A 6,000-nucleotide genomic window follows, 5' to 3' on the forward strand; every position below is an offset into this window, starting at 1 on the left:
TAACTTTTATCAGATCACATTGATACCACTTCTAGGACTTTGTATTCTTTGTTGTCCGACCTTCTGACGCTGGGTAATAAGATCAATTGCAGAGCTTACTAAGAGAGTGTCCTCTGGCCTCTACCCAAACTCCAGCCACGAATCATTAGTGCCTGCTGGAAGTGGGTTTCTCTCACATGTTTTCAAGCACATGCAAAAGAGAAAAAAGGACCTTTAAATACAATTATGGTCCATGTGCTCATGCTGCTGCTTCTGTTGCTGCAGTTCGTCACAAAAACCGCCAATGATACGCTGTCGAGTGTCTTTTGTTGTGGCTTAAATGCGGACATACATACATTATTACATGCTATATGCTATATGCATAGCTTGGAGGGTGACTACTCCTCCTGCAGCCGCCTTCTCTCATCAAAACAGCGCGCCAAAAGCTGTGACGAAGCTTGAACTTAACCATTCGCTGCTCGGGTGGTTCAATATGTATTATATGTATGTATGTTTGGGATATAAATGGGTGTATATATGAGTGCTTGTTGTGAGTGTGTTGGTTGGTTCGTTGGCTGGTTGGTTGGGCATATGCATCGCTCCACAATCGCATCATTTTGAGCAATTAAGTGTGTATTATCCGTGAGGTAACACCGCGCACTGTCAAAGGGCCTTGAAAACTCATACCACTCACTCGCTCACTCCCTAGGACCGGTGTGTTTCTGCATAGGTCCTGCCACCGGAAGTACATTGAATACTTATATATGTGTCTAAGTATGTGTGTGTGTGTGGAGATGCCCTTGTTTGTATGTCTGTGTGTGTGTGTGTGTGTTCCCTGGCAGTGCTTTTATGTGCAAATTGTGCATTTATGTCGACAATAGCAAACGCGAACGATGTGAGGTTTTAGAGAGCACTGAGGTCCTGTGTTAACAAAGAAATATACATACATATGTATGTACATATATGGATGGATATATGATTCATAGAGTGAGGTTTACTCATTGTCGTTGTCGTTCATCATGCCTACTTTTACTTTTGTTTAGTTTCGAGTTCGTTGGGCAGGGAAGAGGCGTTTCGCTGTCAAGTCTATTCACTAGCCAGAAACAGAAAATCCCCTCGATCTTTGGTTACTCCTCCTCCTCCTCGTCCTCCTTCTCCGCATTCGCCTTGTCCCTTTAATGAGTGGGTTCAACTTATGCTATGCATATGCTGCAATTTACTTTTAAGATTTTGGGTAAGTCATGGCCAAGTCATGACAGTTAAGTCTAATCTTTAGTTTTGATTATTCGTCTAATAATAGATACGAAATTTTAACGATATATTATATAGATCTTTCTATGATCATGATCAGTCATAGTCCGTAAGATAAGTCCTTGCTGAGGTCGAACCCATGGACGAGTGTAATGATGAAAGCACTTAGACAGTTGTTTATCCTGTCTCTGTCTCTTGTTTCGATTGGGATGGAAAGTAATGTAAACTAGTGAAAAAGTCTTAAACTTCTTGTAGCACGAATTAAAGACAGCTCTTTTAGAATTAGTTTTCGTCACACTTAATATGAATTTAGACACCAATTTGATATAACTCTGAAAGATAATACAGAGGAATGCCTTGTGAGACTTATCAAAAGGTTTATCTATTTAACTGGTCTAACATTTGTGGTCAAAATAATGTGTTAAATCCTTGTCCCACTTACTTATTTTGCACCTAATCTTTATATTCTTCTCTAAAAGGACTTGTATTTTCTACAGCTGATCATTACTTAAGTCCTAAGACAATTAGCTGTAACCACATCTGCATAATCAATCCGATTCACTTCCATATAGAAGCCATTCCTTTTCTTTCCCTTCAATTACCAAGTTCCGTTACACTGTGACCATTCGGCTCGACGACGAGCGATCCAAGTACCGAAAAGTCCGTGTCTAATTTGCTTGAATGGAATGCAGTCAAGCAAAGGATTAGAGAAAATAACAACCAATTGCCACATGTCCGAAGTCGACGTTTACATAATTTCTTATCATTTCCCAAAAAACAAACCAATGCTTCAATATGTATGAATGTATGTGTGCTTCAATGTATCCTTGTCTTGGTATGCTTCTATTTCTGTCTGTGTGTGTGGAATCATTTAAATAACGGAGAAGCCAACTTCCGGAATACACAAAATGGCAGTTCGCTAGAGAAGAAAGGAGGAGAAGGAGTATGAAACAAATTATAACTCAATTTATACGCTTGTTTGCTTAGGGCAACTCAAGCTCGAGCTCGAGTCCAAGTCGAATGTCGGTAAGTAACGATAGCGACGAATGTCGTTCTGGCAGACAAAAGAAGGAAGGCAATGCCAAAGGACATGAACAGCAGGCGAAAAGAAAATTCATTTTATGCTGCGCAAACAGCAACCCCACCTGTCCCCCTCCCCTTCCCTTCTATCCAAGCCAGTACATCAACAGGACTTCCGACTTCGTGTCCTGGCAGTGATTGTGCGCATTATACACAGTCTGGTTGGATCTGCTGTGGGTGGTACATTCCGTAGGGGGAGGGGGAGATGGAGCAAAAAGAAAATTTATGATTTATGTAATTCCCACCTCCCACCCCACACCACTCTCTGCCCGCTTTCTTTCTCGTCTCTCACACTCAACCATGTCCAGTTGAAAATTTCCCAAGGCATCTGCGCGTATCTCTCTGGCATATCCTGCAGAGTATGTGCATGTGTGTGTGTGTGTGTGTGTGTGGTTTCCACAGATTACACACACTCACATGCACACTCACAATTGAATGTGTGCCACGCCCAGCACATGCAACGCACATCACAGCCAACGAAATACGCCGCCCCTAACGAGTCTCATTTAATTTGTTTCGGAGGTAATGTGGCATATGCTGCTGCTCCTACTCTGAGTACTTTCTGCTGCTCCCTCTTCAACTGGGAGTAACCTCAGATTGAGTGCTAAACATGCTCTTGGTGATTACCATGCTTGGACCCTGTCCTGGGATCTCTGCTCCAAATTGGTTGGCAAACTCACGCTCACCAAAATTGACCTGAAGCCTTTGGCCATGCATCAAGGATTTATTATTACATATATACCAAAAGTCGAATCTTATTTGCATATTTATGAAGGATAACCAAAGTGTGCTAAGAACCAGCATGTCATGGGAGTAGTTTGAAATAGGAAACAGGGTGTCCATCCATCATCTCGGTTTTGTTGTTCTTTTGTTTGCCTTCTCAATTAATATCTCTGATCTTGAATTGTTATCTCCAATTCATTCACAGTTTTCGATTTATGGCAATCTCCCTTTTATCGCTACGCCCATGGGTGGTGAAAGCATGTGGTTGAACCACTTCAACCACCAATGACAGGTTAACTTGGAATTGGAGGCCTCAACTTAGACTTGGCTTTTCCATTTCTATAACCTTTGCATGCGCTGAGGAAACTTTGGTGGTTCGCAGAGCGTGCGAAACTGATACTCTATGACCCGCACACACACACACATACATACATAGTGTGTATTACACACACACACATTCAGTCCAAGACATTGGTCACGAAAAGCGGAAATGCTGATAAGGAATTTCAATGTTTTTTTTTTATTTCGTTGTCGTGTTTAATGTCTTTTTGTCGTGCTTAGTGTCTTTAGTGTTCTCTAGTTGTATAAGAGTGTGTGTGTGTGTGTACAGTTACTGTATGCGTAGCCAACTCTATAATCTAAATAGTATAATACTTAGTAGCGATTTAATTCAACCCAAGAGTCCAAGAGCTGATTTCTTGGCATTCCAACTGCTTGGTCATTTGGAAATCATTTCTCGAATTGTCATTAGAATGAGAAGGTATTTTTGTTAGGTAAAAGTAATGGCCGATTAGCCATCAACAACTTTCTTTCTCATCCACCCTTAACCCTTCCATTAGCCACAAGGTATTAACTAAAATAAGCAATTACTGGGGAGTTGAAAAAAGTTTCTTAGCAATACACTAGATCGATATGAGTATATTCTAGGCCAATTTACCATTATCTGCACTTTTCCTTTAGGGAATTCAGATTCAGATTTGAATTTCAGGTAAGTTCTATTGTCTTCTAATATGGAATAGAGATCATTGGAATAAGAATTGGCAGATCAATCTGTTTCCACTTTTTCTGAAACTCTTTTAGATCATCTTGAGGTTCAAAACTTTTCCAAATCATTTCCAGCAATCAATAAAATGGGAAAAGAATGAAAAGAAAATGTATAATTCTCTGACCACTTTACCAAACATGAATCAAAGTTTTACTGGCGTTGTTTGTTTCATTTCTTTCCTTTTTCTTTATGGCCATCATAAAACTAACATAAACTGAAGCGTAATTCATAATTCAAATATAACTTTTATTTCTCCAAAACCCAATCCCAATCCCAATGGCAAACAACAAGCAGCTGAAGTAGGAGCAGAGTGAGATCCATCCCAACATCTTCTCTTGCAGACAACGCCGCAGCGCCACACTCAGTTATCGAATTTCACACTCGTTTAGTTTTCCTTTCTTTATTTTCCACAGAGTGTGACAAATTTGAGATGAGGAAATCGATGAGCATTCTGACAAGCGCATAGTTTGAGGAAAAGTTAATTTATGCGACCATTACAATTAGAGAAGGAAAGTCAAGTGCTGGTTGTTGACTGTGAGAACTTCAAGGGAGATAGTTGTAGTGTCTGTTGGCCACTTGGAGAAGGAGTGCAACCCTTCCTCAGATAGGCCTAAACACGCGACTTGTGTTTGTGTAGCGTAATTCAATTTCGGCCAGGGTCTTTTGTATGGATGGAAATGCATTTAGGGCATTTTAACCGCGGGCATATTTAATTTAATTTCAACTGTAATTCACCTAAAAGGAAACCAAACCGAACAGAACAGAACTCAACTCAACCTGGCCAAACTGAGCTGAATTGAACTGAACTGAACTGAGTCTCTCTGCAGCAGTTGACGAAACAATGGACATGGCAGGAGAACTTATGGGTTGAATTCACAGCCCAAATGCGTTTCACTTTAAAAATTTATGCAATTATGAGCCGCAAATATTATTATGTAAACACACAAATACATGCGAGGGCGGGGAATGGTCGCGCGGCACACAAATGAGCAGCACACACACACACACACACACACACAGAAACACATCCCGTTAGCCCTCGAGTCATGTGAAGCTTGTCTATGGAATTAACGTAACCATTCCGGTTAAGTAAATTTTGAACTCACTCTGATACATTAACAAGACAGCAGCAACATTACAAATAGAAGCTAAATGTGTTGCCTACCTTAAGGGGTAAACTTTAAGATACTGTGTACAATATATGTCTGAACTGGAGAAGTTAAACACCGAATGATAACACCGAATTAAGACTATACCTTTCCCCTTGATAAGAGAAACTATCAGAGGAACTTTAAGACATAGTGCCAAATGCAAGGAATATCGTTTTCCAACCCTTAAGCTAATTAATAAACACTCAATAAATTATAAGAAGTAACTCCGCTCCTGAAATTTGGGAATCCAAAAACTCTCGACAAGTTGCGGCAACATATTGATAGACAATAATTTGTCTTAATGAAATTTTGCTTTTATTTATGAGATTACTGAAACGTGTAGAAAATATGTTGGTAGATAGCCCCCAGAGAAAGAGAGAGAGGGAGGGAGAGAGGGTAAATAAAGACCTCCGGCAGGACCAAGTGAACCCGACAACGACGTCGTCGCTAAGAAAACAAAAACAAAAGCAATCTGCTGCTGCTGCCATTGTTGCTGCTGCTCTTGGTACTACCCGCCCCCCTTCAGGCAATTAGTGTAACTTTCTGCTGGGGTTGTGGCCAGGATTCCCAGGATTTGTTGGTGTTGTTTTTGCTCTTGTCGTTATGGTTTGCACAGGTTTTCCCCCTCTCTCTCTCCGTCTCTTTTTCAACCAGCTTCTGTCTTTTATGTCCTGTGCATAATTTATTGTTTCTTTGCTACTTCCTAACTGGGATTCCAGGATTGGGATTCTGTCTGGGAATGAAGCCATGTTGCCATATACATAAAGTGCC

The sequence above is a fragment of the Drosophila tropicalis genome, unplaced genomic scaffold (assembly GCF_018151085.1).
Source record: "Drosophila tropicalis isolate 14030-0801.00 unplaced genomic scaffold, ASM1815108v1 contig_845, whole genome shotgun sequence".
NCBI lineage: Eukaryota > Metazoa > Arthropoda > Insecta > Diptera > Drosophilidae > Drosophila > Drosophila tropicalis.